General features: G+C 43.2%; 1 protein-coding gene and 1 non-coding gene across 6 annotated transcripts in view; both read right to left on the bottom strand.

Moving 5' to 3' along the window:
* LOC105270713 (acyl-CoA desaturase) overlaps nucleotides 1-20918 on the bottom strand; it is a 316759-nt gene that overhangs the window by 71372 nt on the left and 224469 nt on the right. The window lies entirely within an intron of this gene.
* TRNAM-CAU (transfer RNA methionine (anticodon CAU)) lies at nucleotides 163-236 on the bottom strand. Its single transcript has one exon. It is a non-coding gene; the product is annotated as a tRNA-Met (tRNA).

The raw sequence follows: 20918 nt of genomic DNA, 5'->3' as shown, positions 1-20918 counted from the left end.
CCCTCGATATCATTTTTACATCATAGAAGGGAAGTTTATATAGCGTTCCACATTCTATTTGTGACGTCATAGGAGTCGTTGGATAGGATTTGGATGAGGTAGGAAGGGGAACAGGATAATTCTCCATATAATTTTTGCGAGAAAAATTACTGAAAAAATGGATAGTCCAGACCGGGACTTGAACCCGGGACCTTCCGATTATGCATCGGGTGCTCTCCCAACTGAGCTATCCGGCTCCTAGCCATTTCTTCTATTACTATCACTCCAATGCATGCCCTACGCAGTCCTATCCTCGACCATCCTATGGAGTATATAATAACCCGGAAAACTAAGGAGCGGCGATGTTAGATCCACACCACCCCCTCATGATCATCGACTAATAATGCGCCCGTATTACCGGAACAAAGAAGCCCCCAAGAGAGCCCCCGTACGACCCACACCCGATACACTGAACCCCCTTTGAACCTGTACCCCTTACACCCCCTCAACCATTAATCGAAACTATATCTCCTGCCCCCGAGTCCACCCCTGCCCCAAATCCACCTCTCCCCGAGTCCCCGCCTATTCCACACCGAAGTATTTCCTCTCTCCTCTGCCCTGACGGATACCGCACCCACACAAGAAAGACTCTCAACGGACCCAGCCCTACTGAACCATCCCCATCTATTCCTGAAACCACTGTCTCTTCTTCTCCCGGGACTGACGCCGTCACTGACGACAAACCCAATTTATTTACCATCACTTTAAATGACCCAACAACCCCGATTATATAGATTATGAAGAGTTCCTTATCCTTACTTACGACCAACCCCTAGAAAATTGAAGATTCGTTGAATTAAAATCGGGGAAACACTCGCTCCGCACCCTGATCGACCCAGGGGCGAAGCGATCCTTCATTAACACCCAGACCGGAGATAATCTCGAAAAATATGCCATCGCCACCGAAGAAGTCACCCTCGGAAACGGCGAAACATTCCCAGTAGCCGGATGCGCCGTCATGCGACTAGCCTATTCTGAGAGGGTTCAACTCATCCCCTTTCGATTGTCAAATGCACTCGCCTTCAGTTGCATCCTCGGAAAAGATCCTTTCGGAGCTTCAGAATTTACCCTCGAGTGTCGAGAGACCCAAAGTCCCCAATCGAGCTCACTGCACAACCCATTAGCGTCTGGTATATCGCAGACGGTGAAGGCCCCCCAGGACAACCCCTTTACTTATCCAATCGTCCCCCATTTGACCTAGCCCAATTAGCCATCGTCCCCGAAGATCAGTTAAAGGCCCTCCGCGAAGAATTCACGAGTTGGATAAACCCTACCCCCGAAATTGCTTCCGTTTGTCCCTTGTTAACAATGCTGTAAGGAAATCTGGGGAATTTCCTCTTGGACGTCGAGATCATCCAAAGAATGGTTAACAACATCGTGAGTACGCAGGAAAAGACCGATTAGCGCCCAGAATTGACATTTAGAGGCATCAGAATCTGAGGATCTAATTGCATTTTTGATGCCTAAATTATCAAGAATTTGTACTGCGTATTTCACCTTATTTTTCTTGTGAGAATTTCATTGCGTTTAAGGCCCGGATGGAGGGATTTTTGCCCGACATGTCCCTAGGAAACTCCCTAGAAAAAACGCGTTTTACGGGTCACTAAATGCCAGCCCCTGAAGGCCATCAAAAAACATAATGGTAGGGTCAATCGATAGATAATTATTTTTGCCTGGCCGGTAATTAGGTCTCAGGGGTGGGAAATTGAGGAATGAACGTGTAAATTACGTTCACAGAGACCCCCTAGATTTCACCAAGATGAATTCTCCAATGATCGTTTGGGGAAAAATATGGCGGCTCAATCACTGCGGAATAAAAACACTCCCCACAATTTACACATCCACTTCTCACTCGCAACACCCAATTACCGGCCCGTGAAAACAATTATTACATTTTTCGCGATTATTCCCGGAAAGATTCGATGCACTGAACGCCCGGAATTTAGGTTCGCGAGTACGAAGCGATCAGTTGCCAATTTTAGGGAAACAAAGTTTAGACAGATGGCGATAGTGTGGCCTCTCAATCTCGGAGAGGCAAAAATGAGTTTCACGGCAGAAGTGATCAGGAGCGTATGAAGGAGGGGCACTTTTGGGGGGATAATATCCCAATGGGGAAATGGGAATAAATGGTGCTGGGAGGGTGAATTCCTAAATTAGGCGTAAGACAGATGCGTCAAGATAGAGGGTGGGTGGAAAGGTGAAACTGGGACTGAGAAAGGGGTGCCTTTATAAACATGGTGTTTGTAGGCATGGTTAGGGGTGAAGTAAAGGGATGAAAATAGGATGAATGCTTGCAGGAAATTGGGAGGTTTTACAGTGAAGGGATAAAATGCTTCTGGATAAAATGGGGGGTTTTTACACCCTCATTAACACATTCCCAAGATGCCCGACAGGGTAAAAGTCCGTACAGGGGTAAAAAAAAATTTCTCCACAGAGATGAGTAAATCGACTCAGGGGGTGATTCTGAGTCGATCTGTACCTATAAATTTCGACCTTTTTTTTCACCCTCACTAACCCTCCCTCAAAATGAGCGATGGGGTAAAAAAAAAGTCGCTACAGGGGTGGGTAAAATCGACTCAGGGGGTGTTTCTGAGTCGATCTGTACCTATAAATTTCGACATTTTTTTTCCACCCTCACTAACTCTCTTGAGATGGCCGAGGGGGTAAAAAAAAAGTGGTTACAGGGGTGGGTCAATCGACTCAGGGGGTGATTCTGAGTCGATCTGTACCTATAAATTTCGACATCTTTTTCCACCCTCAATAACCCTCCTTCAAAATGACCGATGGGCTAAAAACAAAAGTCTTTACATGGGTGGGTAAATCGACTCAGGGGGTGATTCTGAGTAGATCAGTACCTGTAAATTTCGTCCTTTTTTTTCCACCCTCACTAACTCTCTTTTGAGATGCCCGACGGGGTAAAAAAAAATGTCTCCACAGGGGTGGGTAAATCGACTCAAGGGGTGATTTTGAGTCGATCTGTACCTATAACTTTTGACCTTTTTTTTCCACCCCCACTATTACATTTCCCAAATGGCCGATGGGGTAAAAAAAAAGTCTTTACAGGGATGGGTAAATCGACTCGGGGGCGATTCTGAGTCGATCTGTACCTATAAATTTTAACCTTTGTTTTCCACCCTCACTAACCCTCTTTCAAGAAGGCCGACGGGGTGAAAAAGGGTACACAGGTGTATGTAGATTGATTCACGGAATGATTAGACGGAGTTGCGGAGTCCATTCAGTGAATTGGAAAAAAATGAAAATAGAAGGGTGCACTGAATGCATTGGAAAAAAATTAGGGGTTGAGGGTGGGAAGAGTGTGCCAGGGTGCAAAGGAGGTTCATGGTGGGATGAATTCATTCGGCAAAAATGATAGTTGAGGGCGGAATGAGTCAAAGAAATGGGGGAAAATGAGGGTTGACGGTGGGATGAGTGCATTGGAAGAAATGCAGAGTTGAGGCTGGGGTAAGTGTGTCGGGGTGAAAAGGAGGTTGATAGTGGGACCAGTCATTCTAAGAAATGAGGGTTGATGGTGGGATGAGTGGATGGGACAAAATGGGGGCTTGACGGTAGAATGATTGTGTCAGGGTCAAGTAGGAGTTGATGATGGGGTGAGTGCATGAGAAAAATGAGCGTTGAGCCTGGGATGAGTGTATGGAGAAAAAATGAAAGGTTGTAACCTGGATTACTTTATCAGGGTGAAATGGGGATTGATAATGCTATGAGGCACGGGCAAAATAAAGGTTGATCGTGGGATCAGTAACTTAAAAAATGAGAGTTGATGGTGGAATAAGTGCACGGGAAAAATGAAGAGTTGACGGTGGAATCAGTGTGTCAAGGTGAAAAAGGCGTTGAAGGCAGCATAAGTGCATCGGAAAAAATGAAGAATTGAGGCTGGGAAAAAATGGGGGCTTAACTGTGGGATGAGTGTGGCGGGCAGAAATGTGGATTTTGCCCATGACTCATCGCACTATCAATCCCCATTTCAGCCTGACACACTTATGCAACACTCAACAATTCATTTTACCCCATGCACTCATCCCATCATCGACCGGCATTTCACTCTGACACACTCATTCCATCCACAACTCTTCATTGTTTCCCATGCACTCATCCTTCTGTCAACCCCTATTTCACCCTGCAACACTCATCCTACCCTCAAACCCCTATCCACCCTGATAAATTCAGTCGCCCTTCAACCCCTCAGTTTCTCCCACGTATTCATCCCACCGTCAAGCCCCCATTTTGTTCCATCCCCTCATCCCATCATCAACCCTCGTTGTTTCCATGACTGATACCACCATCAATCCCCATTTTCTTCCAATGCACTCATCCCACCATCAACCCTCATTTTCCCCATGACTCATTCGACCATCAACTATCATTTTTTCTGAATGAGTGCATCCCACCATCTACCTCCTTTGAACCCTGGCACACTCTTCCCACCCTCAACCCCTAATTTTTTTCCAATGCACTCAGTTCACCTTTTTATTTTTATTTTTTTCCAATTCACTCATTGGACTCTGCAACTCCGTCTAATCATTCCGCGAATCAATCTACATGCACCTGTAGAACCTTCTTTTACCCCGTTAGCCATGTTGAAAATGTATTAGTGAGGGTGGGAAAAAAAGGTCAAAATTTATAGGTACAGATCGACTCAGAATCCCCCCCTGAGTCGATTTACCCACCCCCATAAACACTTTTTTTGTACCCCATCGGTCATTTTGAAGGAGGGTTAGTGAGGGTGAAAAAAAAGGTTGAAATTTATAGGTAGAAATCGACTCAGAATCACCCCCTGAGTCGATTTACCCACCCCTGTAAAGACTTTTTTTCTACCCCATCGGTCATTTTGAAGGAGGGTTTTGTGAGGGTGGAAAAAAAAGGGCGAAATTGATAGTGACAGATCGACTCAGAATCACCCCCTGAGTCGATTTACCCACCCCTGTAAAGACTTTTTTTTTACCCCATCGGTCATCTTGAAGGAGGGTTAGTGAGGGTGAAAAAAAAGGTTGAAATTTATAGGTACAGATCGACTCAGAATCACCCCCTGAGTCGATTTACCCACCCCTGTAAAGACTTTTTTTTTACCCCATCGGTCATTTTGAGGGAGGGTTAGTGAGGGTGGATAAAAAAGGTCGAAATTTATAGGTACAGATAGACTCAGAATCACCCCCTGAGTCGATTTACCCACCCCTGTAAAGACTTTTTTTTTAATCCATCGGTCATCTCAAAAGAGGTTTAGCGATGTTCGAAAAAAGTGGATTCCACATTTGGATACATCTCCCCCCGCCCCCTCATCATCCTCGCCGCACTGTTGAGATATAAATCTCTCATGCAACTTAGTGGCATATCGAATGAAAAAATTTTCCGGCGCTCTCGAAAGCCCCACTGTCCAATGTTGCCCTGGTTTCCAACGATTGCCGTAGTTACCGACAACGCATCGCTTGAGATCAAGGTTCGGGTCTTGACCGCGAAGTAGGAGGGCGTGAAATCGCCAGTCGAGAAAAAATTCCAGCCATCCGGGCCTTAAACGCCAAACTTATTGATTTTCAAGACTATCGGTGTTCAGGTAAGAATTATTGCGAATTATTGCCAACTAATGAAGGAAAGTTTCGAAAAATAAAAATTAATTAAGTAGAGTTCCTTAGTTAATCGCGTCTTAAGCCAAAATATATCGAGTTGCACGGTCAAGGTTCAGGATAAAATACTCTTAGGTAAATGTGTAGGATAGGTGTAGGAATAATTGAAATATTATAGCTCAAATTGTGGGATTTACGGGGCAGAACAGGTTAGGGTCAGGGTTTCGGTGACAGTTCAGGGGGAAATCAGTGCAACCATGAGGATCTCCTGAGTAGTCAGGTTGCTTGGGGTCCGTGGAAATTGAAGTTTAAAGAATTTAGTAATAATTAATTATGGGGGAAAAATTAGGGTTTGGTTATTTGGGTTCGTTCTGATCCCGGGATCCCGTGAGAAAATCATCCTACATACGCGCCCTTAATTAAAGAGGATTTATTAGATGAGGAAAACCGTTCATCATCTCGAGAGTCATTTTAGAGTAGGTCTGCCGAATTTGATATTTCGCGAGCTAGGGAGTCAAAAGTCACCAGGGTTTAATTGCAAGACGGGGTGCTAACCGTGTTCATTTCGAGTTTTTGAGCCTTCGTTATGCGGCGAAAAGTTAGCAGAAAGTCCGATAAACTTTTAGAGACCAGGGAAGAAAAAAATAGTTGGAGAATCGCCGAGATACAGCCAGGAGAGAAGGAGGAGGCTTTCTGGTGAGCATTACCATGCTTTCTCATTTATCTTTGCGGATTACGCGTTACGAGTGTGTATTAGGGTTATCCTCGCCCCTCCTAATTATTAATTAACTAATATTCAGTACGGGAGAGCCGAAATCGTGCCTGTAGACCCATTTTTACGGCAAATATCCGTCGGAGAACATCGTGCCTCGTGTTAGAAATTTTCAGTGTTCAACACGATTTAATTGCGTATTAGACGCTTCATTCGAGAACTTTCGGGCACGTCATCATTTAGAGACGATTCTGGAAATACCTCGGATAATTAAAATCATCAACCAGGGAGAGTCTTACTTGAGACACCGAGCCGAGAACATCGTTTTGCTGTTGTTGCGTGGAACGCCGAGGTAAGAGCCTCTCTCATCTCTCATTCCCTCTTGCGATTATCTTCTCGTCTCTAATTGCTGTTTCAGCCATTTTTATTAATAATTAAATACGTCTACGCCCGGTACCAATTCGTCGTGCGGCCTAGGCGCTAAAATTTCGGGTATTTCGACATTTTGTGCGGTTTTCATGCGTATAGAGAATTCACTTTGAATCTCGCATACTTTATGCTCAGTGAGCCTACACTTGTTGTATGTTTCGAGCAGTCCCGTACCTTGGATGCCATGCACCCTGCCCCTTAGGGTTATTTGTAGGCGTTTGAGAATTATTAGCCTCCTTTTAGTGAATTATGCGTTTATCGCCATCCCGGTTTATTATTTCCGGAGGAACAAAAAATGACTGGCGCCCAACTCTCAATTTTATCTCTCCGATTTTGAGATTCCAGGAAAAAATGTGGAATCTTCTTCCCCATGACATTATTATTAATTTTGAAAGCAGACGTTACTAATGAAAAGTAAAAACCGGCTGTTTAATTTCAGAGGCAAGGAACAAATTCCAAAATATCATGTTCCAGTGGTCCTACAATTATTTATTCAAGAAATGAAATTGATTGAAGTAAAAATGGCAATTAAAAAATATTTTTAAAAATAGTCCTTTTTTATATCCAGAATCAATATCAGCCGGTCATAACTGCAATGTTGGGGATTTTTTCCTTGACATAATTTTCGGTAAGGTCGATATTGGACTAACAAATTAAAAAGCAACCTGAAAGATGTCATCCATTCGGGAAGCTGAATTTGAAGAGTACCTTCATATTTGTTTCAATGACCAATAGTTTGTAATGATTTTTCCTCTATGGCCTCAGCGAATACCCAAAAACCCTAGCCCATTGGATCGATATCCGAAAACATGGCCAAAACCATTACCTTCGTTCTCGCAATTCCGACGACTCCGGAACGACAAAACCCTGAAAATCTAAACGAAACTCCGGGGGTAATCAGCGGCTCATTCCATTCCTTAAAAATGTGTTTAGGGCCCCAGCCGATTTTTAGCTACGCGGAATCGACGAACCGCAACCGTAACTCTAACCGTATTCAAAACTCAATTTTTCACTGGTCATCCCCCAGAATTTCCTGTCAACAGAAACTAAACCTAGAGCCGTGGAGGTACGAGGGTACGGGACTGCTCGGTTGCTCAGTGTGCGGGTCGTGGAGAGAGGGGTGGATTCGTGGACGAGAGCCCCAATTATCAAACTTCGAAATAATCTCAAGAACCTGAACTAAACTATTCGGGTATTCATAAGGACGGGGATTCGGGTAGGAAAAACCCAATCGAGGATATCCTTACTTGTTCCACTATTGACCGGACCGAAAAAATGAATATTGTCCATTAGGAAACTTATAATTAATAGAGATTGCTCAGTCTGTATTTTACATACGACTGGCATTCGTCCAAAAGAGAAGGATTTAATTTTAATGAAATATAAGGGGGATAATGATGAACGGGAGTTCTATGGGGCAGTAATGAAGAGAGACGGCTTTCAATTTTATTAAATTACTTATATAAGTAATAGCCCAAAAGTATTATCCTAAATAGCACAGCGTACCATTATGTTTTGAAGAGTACGGTCGCACTGGTATCGTACCTGCACTATACCATCACGAGATGGCGCTGTATGCAGATACGAGTACGATACTAGTATAGTATGCGTACACCGTACCCCTGCAAGCCTGTACGAATGAGGTACTGAAAACCCGTACGATACCCGTACGGCGTACTGGTATCGTACCCATTCGCAAAAAAAGTATGACGTATTGTCATAATACGGGTACAGTGTCGGTACATCGTACTCGTATCGTACTTTTTGGAAATACAAGTATTGCGTACTCTTATAATACTGCTGTGATAGGTATGAGATTATTTTAAGAAAATGTATTCATTTATTAATAAATTGATGGAAAAATTTTCCAAATGACGCCCCGTTTTTCAAAAATTCTTTTGCAATTTTCAAATTTATGATAAATATCACTCTCAAAATTTTCTTCTCCCTTCATTTTCATCTTCGCTTTTACTCGTTCAAAAAAAAATTTTTTAATTCTACTTTCAGCTGAAATTTTCATTTATGCTTTTTTTTGTTGCGCAAATAAACCTCTGCTTATATCAATTCAAAATGCAAGTACGACGTACTATTATTAGGATTAGTATCATACTATCATTGCATAAGTATTATATTAGTACGCCATACATGTATTTTGAATGGGTATGATACTGGTACGCCGTACTCGTACAATACTGGTACGGCGTACTAGTATCGTACTTTTACTGATGAGATGGATACGGATCCGTACTTTTATAATAAAATTAATTGGCGCAGTAAAAAAATCTCTTTTGTATATTATTCCTAATAATATACAATATATAGTGTATATAAATAATAATTTATTTAGAAAATAATTTGCGTGGCCTGCGCATTGGTACCGCGCTACCATGGCGCTGACGGCACTTCCTTCTTCCTTCTCCCAGAGAAACCCCACTGAGCAAGACGTGATTTTTTTCTCCGTACAATTTCAGTGTTTTTTGGACGAAGTTTTTTATTGCAGCAGCTGTGTTGTGTGTGAGAGCAAAGTGTGGAAGCCGAAGATTACTTGGAGGTAAGTTTTTGAATTTATTTCTCTTAAAAAAGTCCAAAAAAAAGCATTGACATTTCGGGGCATGTATAACGGTTATTGCATCTCTCACACGTCTTATTTGTTCATTGGAAAATCGCATTAAACTTTTGTGCCGGTTCGTTTAGTGCAAATAATTCGCTTAAATAATTATATTCATTCGAAGTAATGTACTAAATGTCATAGAAATTTTGCGAAAACAATCCCTAGTACTTCGTTATTACGCGACAAATCTGCCATTACTTATGACAATTCAGGTATATCCACCAAATGTTATGCAAGTATGTTATGTTATTTGGAATACTTTTTAACCACATTTTTATTGAAATTGTTTCATTACAGAGATTTGTTGACACACGATTGACCATAGCCTCATCACTTGTACAGTAATCTTACTTTTCACAACCTTCCCAAACAAATTTTCGAATGAAATTATATAAATAATAATGTATATAATTTCATTATATTATATAAATATTCAGTTATATAATTTCATTCGAAAATTTGTTTGGGGCGGTTGTGAAAAGTATGATTACTTTACAAATAATGAGGCTATGGTCAATCGTGTGTTAACAAATCTCTGTAAGGAAAAAATTTCAATAAAAGTGTGGTTAAAAAGCATTCCAAAGACCATAACATTATTGCCTAACATTTGGTGGATATACCTGAATTGTCATAAATAATGGCAGATTTGTCGCGGAATAACGAAGTACTAGGGATTGTTTTCTGTCATTTTACTTCATCAGAAGGTTTTCGCAAAATTTCTATGACATTAGTGTTATTAGGTACATTTACTTAATATACTTTGTCATGAAGCCACATGCGAGCTACTAACTAGATTTTTTAAATATTTCCCAATGTCCTGGAAAATCCGTATTATTCTTCGGAAGTTAACCTAAGACCGTAGTCCATTACTTTTATTGTTTTTCTTAATCACAAAATTGCTCTAAATTGATAACAGCAGCAGCAGGAGAGTAACATAATTAGATTAAACATACCATTATAATGTGAATATAACGATTGCCATTAATATATTTTGTTAGTCGTTTGGTACCCCGCAATATTATTGCTGAAAAAAAACATAAATGTCTGAGATTTCTACCTGTTTCGGGAACTATTTTATGCTTCTCGCAGATTTTCTTTGAAAAAAGAACGTGATCTACTGAGTAATCACGGTTGTGGCCTACAACTTCAGCCAAGGTTGTATAATAAATATTCTTTTTTTTTACTATGGAAAGTATTTATTAATTAGGAAAAAAACACATACATTTCAAACTGCATCCGAACCAGTAACTCCGCGTTTTTGCAACTAATGTCATTGTTAATTCTAATTGTCCTCATTAGACCGGTCCGGTGTCTATTTTTTCAGTGAATTTTCATAAACTTTTTGTAATTGTCATCTAATTGTCATCTGCGAATCATGTTAAAATTGAGTAGACAACGTAGGCGAAAACATCCAGACAATCTCAGTCGAGCGCATAAACGTCGGTTACAGCGAATTCGAGAATTGGCGCGCCGTGAACGTGAACAATTCCGAATTCATTCTCAATTGAATATTCCCAATGTTGGTGAAGAGAATCCTGTTTCTGCACAAGGTAGGGCTCCTCAAAATGATGATGATGCAATGGAGAGCGATGATCTTCATCTCCACACTTCGATAATACCACGATTAATCTTTCGAATGTTTCTCTCGCGACCGATGATTTGAATCTCCCATGCGCGCCACACGAAGGCGATCCCAATCGTGGAGTGGACGCGCCGAACAATTTGAATCCCCCCAACGCGCCAAACGAGCAAAACGAACCCGTTCAAATCCCGTCTTTCGCGCAGCAGTTGGCTACTACGTTCGTCAGAAGCAACATGACTCATCGCCAAATGAATAGTGTTCTTGCCACTCTTCGGACCCATTCTTGTTTTAAACAATTGCCCATCGATCGTCGTTCAATCCTCGATACACCGCGAAATCCTGCGGAAGTCGTCAATGTTGCTGGAGGAGAGTATCTTCACCTAGGGCTTCGTGAAGCAATGATTTCTATTTTTCAAAAAACTCCCAATAACAAACTCCCCATAACCTGATGGGGCTACATTGGATGCTCAACAAAAAATTCAAATGTGGCCAATTCAAATTCGAATCGCCAACATTCCACGTTGTAAGCCAGAAATCGTAGGTGTTTGGCGTGGTTCTTCTAAACCCACTAATGCTCTAGAATTCCTCGATCGTTTTATCAATGACTTTGTCGAAATCAATAATAATGGAGGCATTGTTCACAATGACAAATTATGTCCGACTGAGATTCGATGTTTTATTGCTGATGGACCAGCTAGCGCCTTCATTTTAGCCCATCTCGGTCACACTGGTGCTCATCCCTGTTCCAAATGCTGGATTAAAGGCGACTCAATTCGTCGGGGAGTCACGGCATTTCGTGGTGTCGCCCACAGACCTCGAACAGATCAAGAATACGCTGATCGCATTGATGGTGAACACCATTCCGACATCGATAGTCCTCTTCTTCGTCTTCCCATGGGTCTTGTCACTCAAGTTCCATTTGATTACATGCACTGTGTCTGTTTAGGTATCACCAAAAAGATTCTGTCTGTTCTCGTGAAAGGAATGTATGCATCAGATTTAAAGCTTCGACCTGATTCGCTTGAAGCTCTGAATGCTCGGCTGCGCGTAATGAAATTACATTGTCCTGTAGACTTTGCCCGTAAACCAGAAGAATTAATGCGTTTTTCAACGTTCAAGGCCACGGAATTTCGTCAGATTCTACTTTACACAGGTCCAGTATTGCTCAACGCAATGGTAGATGCATCGGTTTATTTACATTTTCTAACTTTTCACGCTGCCATGCGTATTTTGACGCGTCCGTCCGGAACATCGCAAAGCGATTATGAGCTCGCTCAATCACTGATGCGCATTTTTGTTGAGAATTGCGAAATGGTTTATGGTGCGGAATTCATGAGCTACAATCTTCATTGTCTCCCCCATGTCGTTGAGGACGCTAAACGTTTCGGATGTATTGATGGATTCTCGGCATTTCCTTATGAAAATAATATGACGTACTTCGGGGAATCTTGTCGCAAACCGTATCAGCATTTGCAACAAATTTACCGGCGAAATATAGAAAGGAAAACCGTGGACATCCGGGAAGGAATCTCTGTTGAGGAATCAGTTGCTTCAAGAGTAGTTGCTGGTAAACGTTGGCATGGATCTCTTCCAGCAAATTGTGGTCAATATCGCTCACTCCAATATCGCGGCCTCATTAGTTGAATAACTGCGATGACACGGTGCTTTTGGATGATTCTTCGATAAATATCGTTCAAAATAGTATCACAATTGACGATGAATACTGCCTTGTCGTGAAGAAGTTCAGAAGGGCTGACGAGTTCTTTAACGTCGGGTGTTCATCCACCTCAGTTGGAGTTTTCCGCTGTTCAGCCCTTCTTGATGAAACTTATAGTGTTCCAATTTCTCAGGTTCGCGGTGAATGTTTTCGAATGCGTTACTGGCATAGAGACTGCCATATTCTCATCCCCGGAGTTTTTATTGCAGTTTTGCTAGCGTCATCGCTGTCTGATTAGGAGTCTAGCCATCTACGTTCTTCATTGTACGACAGAAATAATACTATTGCAGTTTGCCTAATATGTCTAATTGAGTTTGTAGGACATCCATTAGTACTTTGCTTGTCGGTTGAATTTCATTTTTCTCTTCTGCCTGTCGCGATATCTTCTTATTTTGTATCCTATCCTTAACGGATCACGTAGAGAGTATGTTTATAGTTCGGTAAGAGTTTCAAATTTCGGAAGGCTGAGAGAAAGTTGAGGGTGCGTATAGAGTATATATATTGTTTTCTCCCCACTGGTCGTTTTCGGGCATAGGTTAGTGTTGATTTTTGTGAAGTTTAAATTTCGTGATTTGATTCTGTTTTTTTATTGTTATGGAATATTTTGTCTGGTAAGGAATCTGCTGATGGAGTCATCCAAAGGACGGGGACAGGGTGTCGGCGCCCGAGGAGGAGGGCGAGGACGGGGATATGATGGGCGCGACAGAGGAGCAGCAGGGGGAAGAGGCGGAGGAGCAGGGCGAGGATCGCGTGGGCGAAATCCTTCCCTAACGGCACGTGCACTCACCTCAATGGTGGCAGACATTGAGGCGAGCAGTGCAGTTTCCCGAACCCTTACCACTTCAGCCCTGGTCCACCCTATACCGTCCACATCCACCTTCCACCACTCCCAAACTGCCTCATTCCTTTCCCAACGGAGCTCCACCCCGGACTACAACTCCCAGAGTCCACCCCGTCCAATCATGTCCCCATTAACACCACGCCGGCCACTGGAGTTTGTTTCAGGGTCGGATGAAATGGAGGCAAGGAGGAGAAGGGCAGAGGCGCTGAGGGCAGAGGGTCAGAGGCTCCAGGCAGAGACAGCAGCAGCAGCAGAGGTAGCAGCAGCAGCAGAGACAGCAGCAGCAGCAGCAGCAGCAGAGGAAGCAGCAGAAGCAGAAGCAGAAGCACAGGCAGAGGCAGCAGCAGCCGCAGCAGAAGCAGCAGCAGAGGCAGAAGTGGAGGCAGCAGCCGAAGCAGCAGCAGAGGAAGAGGCAGCAGCAGCAGTCGCACCACCAGCAGTCCCATTGCCAGCAGCAGCACCAGCGGACGAAGCTGTGGAGATGACCGGTGCTCCACGATGGGCGTGAGTCACGTTTTAAAGAAAGCAATTTTCTAAATAAACATAACAGGTGTTTCTACATAATAATTTATTATTACAGGCACTACCTGCTAAGCCAAGTGCAGGAAATGCAGCGCTTGTTAAGGTAAGATCACAGATCGCTGCAATTTTTAAGTAGAAAGTGACGACTCGTGTGAATCTCACTCAGAATCTTAATTAAATATTTCTTTCTTTTCAGGTGACATCAGCGTCAGCAATTCCAAAGACCTCCCTCAAGGATTCCCGCTGAGGAGTTTAGAGGATTTCCTCGCCTTTGAAAATGCAGACCCAGGCATTTTTGATGATTTGGTATGTGTAATTATATTTTTCCATTATCTTTTATAATGATCCCACGAATATAATTGGTCATTTATTTTACAGGTTGCATTTTTCGTCCACCTTGGGGAGAATAATCCGCAGGAATGTGCGAATGCGTACTTCCATGCGGCATTCCACCCCGAGGAGCTGGTCTCTGCGAACATCACGTGGAAGGGGATTCCCCGTGACGGCAATCCTCCGATCGTGAAGCACTCCCTCCGGAGGAGCCGCTTTACTCATGCTTGCCGTGGTAAGTACTTATTGTTTGTCTCATAATATTTCAAATGCTGATGTTATCTACTTTTCTTGCAGAGGCCATGCAGAGGAACACCAGATTTCTTGGGCCACAGGAAGACCAATTCTGTGACTGCATGCAGAGGTCCCTGAAGGCCCTGGAAAACCGCCGTCGCCGCAAACGACCGCGGCAGGATTGGGACAACCACGACCCAGCACCTCAACGACGCCGTATTGCCGAGGACCGAGAGCTGGAACAGGATGAGGACTTGCACGAGCTCTTTGGAGACCTGCTGTAGGAAGAGGCCATGTTGGTGAGCTGTGTCTTTTTCTTTCTGTATTCATTTTAATTATTCGGAGGTGCTGTATGCTGTTTCAGGGTTGAGCATCACAGAAGACAGCGGGGAGGGGCTGTTTTCCGTCTAATTGTTTTCATTATTTTCAGGAATCTGATTGGAGAGCCTAGATTTTGGTTGTGTCTCACAGGAAAGGGCGAGGTTGGGGCCCTTCCCACTATTAATCATTTTATTTTTCAGGTACGCCTCGAGAATGGCTTGAGGGCACTGCTGTACAGTGTGTCTCACAGGTAAGAATTGTCATATTCACTTTATACCTAATCCCATTTTTACCTTTAATATCAATGTATGTTTTTTCTCAGTTTTAGCACTTCTCAAGGGGACGGGACGTTCGACGATGCCCACATCTCCGTTGTCTGCATGGATGTTTTTATTAAATTTATATTTAAGACCTGGATGGGCTATCCATTGAACGTGGTCTTTTGTTCAAATTGTATCGTTTTAGCTTAAAATACATTATATTTTGGCATTAAATTTGAGTTTCAGGAACCTGTCGAATGGATATCAAAAAAATAATGAAAAAAAGGAGGAAATATTACTAAAGGGTGCTAAAATGCGATATTATTTAACAGAGATCTACCGAGTTCATAGAAAAATTTTAAAAATTACGCAGCTTACCATTGTTTTCGAGGAGATTGAGTGACAGCTAGACGCAATAATAAGCTACATTTTTTTTTTATTTTTCGTAAACTTGGTAAATCCTTTTTAAACAATATCGCTGTTTGGCGCCCTTCAATAATTTTTCCTCTTTTTCTCATTATTTTTTTTATAACCATTCCACAGGTTCCCGAAACTCGAATTTGATGCCAAATTTTAATGTATTTTAAACTAAAAAGATACGATTTAAACAAAAGACCACGTTCAATGGATAGATTAATATGATTAATATGATGATGATAATATGATTCAATTCAATGATTAAAGGATTATAAACATTCAATGTATGTAAATATATGTAATTTATTGCAATAAAATAAATTTTTATATGTTTTGTTCATTTTTTATTGGTTTCCTAATCATGGTGGTGAAGGGCTGGAGGGGTGGAAAGGGGTTAGGTACGGGTTAGATGGCGCGTGCTGGTATAGTCGTGGTATGGTACCATTATGATATTTCTATACTGGTACGCCGTACGCGTACCGTACCAGTAGTATACTCACACAGCGGTGTGAATATAGCTACTTCACAGAGGTACGCTATTAGTAGGAAAGCCGTACGGTGTACTGGTCTGCCATACCAGTTTTATACTGGTAGAGATACGCACGTAGATGGCGCGTACGGCACCAGTACGGTGCAGTACGCCATACTCACACCGTACTAGTATCGTACGCGTTCGTGTGCTATCAAAGTATTATTAAGTTATTAACATATGTTATTCAGGTGGGAAAGATAGGAAACTGCAGGGGATTCTAATCTAGGGGTTCAACAACGGTTATAGGTAGCGAAAAGGGTTCCCTGACGTAAGGAGACTTCAGGTAACGTATTTTCCCGATTAGGTAGCACAACCCTTACCGATTATCTGAATCGATAGGATCCGCCGGGTAGATAGCCATAGAGGTAGCGAATCGAAATATTGAAAATTGCGGAAAGGGCCTCAGACCCTGGGGAATCTAGAGGTAGCCTATTCCCCTGCTTAGGTAGCGTAATTTGGGGGTTTGGTATAAGCTTTTCCGATCACGGGCTAAATCAATAACCATGCTGGGGCAGATAGCCGTAACCAAAATTTTCCCGTTTAACTATTGAGGGATTAGTTCGTGACTCAACGGTTTTAACTGTCTGAACGGCGAAATATTAATTAACCAACTGATTACTTCCCTAACGACTTAATTAATTATGTATCCGATGGCGTCTCCGAGACTGCCAATAATTAATCGGACAAATAAAAGTAATCATAATTCGCGCGAGGTAGCATGATAGCTTTGTGGATTTCAACCATTAAAATTTATGAACTACGGGATAGCGTCCCTATGCCCAACCGGAATCCACAAAATGGCGGACAATTACGTCTCGGGGAGCATTATTGCATCCCCCAGAGAAATTGATCCAGCCTCGCGAAGGTAGCCGAAAGTTTATAATAAAAGGTAGCGATAAAATTTTTAATGCAAAGGCAGCAATAAATTGAATGGAAGGTTTTAATAAAAGCTAGCAATTAATTTTAAGTCCAGGTAGCAGAAATAAACCCGGTAAAGGTAGCTAAAGTTATCAGGTAGCGGGGTCTTTTCCTGAGCTCTTCGGGTGAGCCCAGAAAACCCAATACAGTAGGTAGCAGCTATCGAAAATTTAGTGTTAGAGAGCGTAGAAAATAGGCAGCCATAGGTAGCACGAGAGAGGGATATTCCGAGCCGCGTGGAATGCCTCATCCCGTATATTTCGCCTTTTCGTGGCGAAATTAAATTCCAAAAATCTGTTTAAAACGATTAGATAGTTATTGGGTAACACTAGGGAGCATCAGGTAGCCTTAGGGAGCATATGTAGCCGTTGAGAGAGGCCTTTTGGCTTTCTCAACCGTGAGTTTACCCGAATGGCGTCATATCGCGAGGTAGCGACACCATTTGCAAATTTTCGTGCCCGCGACATCTAATCAACCGAAAATCACACATCCCGCACTCATTGGCACTTAATTCAACAGGCGGGTACTTACCAGGGTGCTCGTGGAGTCTCGGGGATGCGATTTTTGCGGTGCAGGTACTCTGGGGCAGGAGTATCGCGTCTTTATCAGGCACTATCGGGTGATCACGCACGTGTATCGAATAACGGCCAGGGGGAAACTAACGCCGGCCGGTCACGTGGTTCCGTTCGAACCTGTTGCACTGGGTGGGAGCGACTCTCCTCGAGTGCACCCGTCCGGTGGCGGCGCGCGTGACTAGATACCGAGTTAGCCTTGATCGCGAATTTCCCTAGCTCACGGCGCGTAACAAATTCAAATTTGAATTGGGGGGTTTTGTCTGTTTACTACTATGTATTAATATTATTGTAATTTTCTATTACTCTGGGGTTCTATTAACTATGCTAAACGGCTTTTTAGCCGCAATAGAGTTTTTCAAGGGGTTTTGAGCGAGATTTTGGGGGAGCGGATTTTTGCCCCGTCTATGCCTATTATCAGGTAGCTCATCAGGTAGGGGCCCTCTCCGGAGAGGAATTGGGGATCTTCTAACGAAACTAACTAACCCTAATTTCTCTGTAACTATAACTAAACTTAAATCTTCTGTTACCGTAACTAAACCGAGATTCTCCAGACCGTAGAGCTCTTGGCAATCCATGCAAGCGAGAGAGCTACGTTCACTCACATGGCCTTCCACCCGTACTAAACTGAAGATTACCCCAACCCTCTCACAACTGAGGGAGCGTAGGCGTCTCAACCCAACCTATGGGTTCTCTTGTCCAGTTAACCAAAAAGGGTTCCAGGGATTACCGGAAGCACAGCATATCGGCCAATTTTCCTCGATAATCCCCGACCCTTAACCCGATTTCGCGCAGACAATTCTCAATTATTGTTAGGGGGGATTTTTAAGGGAATTTCAACTATTTTCTAATCGATAACTATAACTGCATTTTTATAAGGGTTCATTTAAACTGTAGGGATTTCACTGCTGTCTCTACTTACTACTTTAATGATTATCTTAGCGCAGCGAGCATGGGGTAAATTGGAGAAGGTAACAGGGAACTGTCCCTGAAATGAGATTAGGTAGCATGTAGCTAGTTAATCGCGGATTTTTCAGGTAGCTTTTCTCGTGTTTTATCTAGCTAGCAGGTAGCTTTCCGGTCGGAGATTCTTGAGGTAGCTTTCTCCCGGAGGTTATTAGGTAGCAGCTAGCGGGTCCTGGGAAATTTTTCGGGTAGCTTTCTCCGATACGTTTTTAGGTAGCAGGTATAAGATAGAAGAGGGTCTCGGGATCCGTTGTGGTCACGTATTTATTTAATTTTCGCGGTTCTCTCTCGCCCTCAATTTCGGTAGTTACCCTACAGGAATTCAGTCGATGGATTCGCCTGGAATTTCGTCACAAGTTATCTTCATATTCAGAAAAGTTTCTGTCCATGTGTGGATATTTAAATTTCCCTACATATCAATCACGGCCGCCATTTTCCCCATTTTACCATTTGGCAGAGATGTCGTGGGACGCTCCCCAATAGGGTGACTGTGAGCCCTCCCACTACTGTCCCCACTACGATCGTGCTAGGACCCTTATAATTGGCATGGTTATAAACTTTATTGGATTCCTAATTCAAGTTTATGACTCTGCTCCGAGCTACCAGAAGATTGCCCATCCCTGATATAGACACCCAAGATCATCCCAATATCCGCGGTGCTACCGGTAGATATGCTCCCCATATTTTAAAAGTCGCCCAAGAGAAAGCCTGCCAGTTAGTCAAACAGGATATTATCGAACCCTCGCAAAGTGATTGGTGCAGTTGGTCCGTTTTAGTTTAAAAACCCAACAATAGCTAACGTTTATACGTTGATTATCGTCCCCTCAATGCCGTAACGAATCACCTCGCCCTCCCAATGCAAAGTTTAGAAGATTTATTAGATTGTGCCCACGGTGCGGTCTATGTATCGAAGATCGACGTTAGCCAAGCCTTCCACCAAATTCCCCTCGACTTTTCCTATATAAGAGGATGCCCTTCGGACTGAAAAACGGCCCCGCCATGTTCCAACTACTGACGGACATGATTATCATGATATAGTTAAAAAACCCAACAATAGCTAACGTTTATACGTTGATTATCGTCCCCTCAATGCCGTAACGAATCACCTCGCCCTCCCAATGCAAAGTTTAGAAGATTTATTAGATTGTGCCCACGGTGCGGTCTATGTATCGAAGATCGACGTTAGCCAAGCCTTCCACCAAATTCCCCTCGACTTTTCCTATATAAGAGGTTGCCCTTCGGACTGAAAAACGGCCCCGCCATGTTCCAACTACTGACGGACATGATTATCCCCATCAAAGGTCGAATAACGTAAGGAATACGCTGACGACTTTTTGATTTGTACGCGCACCTTTGAAGAACATAAATGGTTTGTTGCCCAATTGATCAAAAAATTACAGGACAATAAGCTGACTATTAATGTGGACAAATGTGACTCTCTGCGTGACCAATGAGAGTTTCTAGGATACCTACTAACCCCGGACGGATTAGAAGCAGACCCTAAGAAAATCGCCCCCATCACAGACTACCACACCCCCCGCGAGCGAGAGTCCCGGTGGCTATTGGAACAGCAAGACCATGACATGACGATAATCCACCTGAAAAGCTCCCTCCATACAGTGCCCGATGCCCTCTCCCGCGTTTGCTCCAGTTCCCTCACCGCCCTCGCATCAATTAGTTCCTCCCCTGACAGGTGGTATCAGAAAAAGAAACTAGAAGTACAGAACAACCCCCACGAATACCCCGATTGGACCGTAGACGACGAAGTTTTATATTTCCTCCACCCCTGCTCCCAGATCGACTCCACCAGCCTGAAATAGTTGGAAAATCGTTTAACCCCCAGGACTGGTGGAATCGACAAAATGTATGTGGAACAATCGACAAAATGGTGGAATCGACAAAATGTATCATAGCGTAGCCTTTTATTTTTGTTGGCCCGGAATTTATAGAGATGTCGCGAAGTTCGTAAGATCCTGTCCCCAGTGCCAGCGATATAATTCGTTCCAAACTAGCCGCAAGGGAGTAATGAGACGAAGAAGAAGCTCAGAACCCTGGTCCACCTTCGCAGCCGACATTATGGGCGCATTACTTCCCCCGCCCTCCCCCACCATAAAAACCAATACCGGTAGATTTTAGTCCTGGAAGATGTGTTCAGCGGGTACGTCGAGTTTAAACCCCTTCGAAAGACGAATGCAAAAAACATATGGAGAATCTTATATGATACTGTGATGTTGGGCTGGGGAAAACCGTAGTTTTTTCCTCAGCGACAACAGTACACAATTTGTCGGGAAGGATCTAGCGAAGCCCCTGGCCCATTTAGGAATGACCCATATTACCCC

The sequence above is a fragment of the Fopius arisanus genome, unplaced genomic scaffold, assembly GCF_000806365.1.
Source record: "Fopius arisanus strain USDA-PBARC FA_bdor unplaced genomic scaffold, ASM80636v1 scaffold00093, whole genome shotgun sequence".
Classification (NCBI taxonomy): Eukaryota; Metazoa; Arthropoda; class Insecta; order Hymenoptera; family Braconidae; genus Fopius; species Fopius arisanus.
This window is presented reverse-complemented; position numbering and strand designations above follow the sequence as displayed.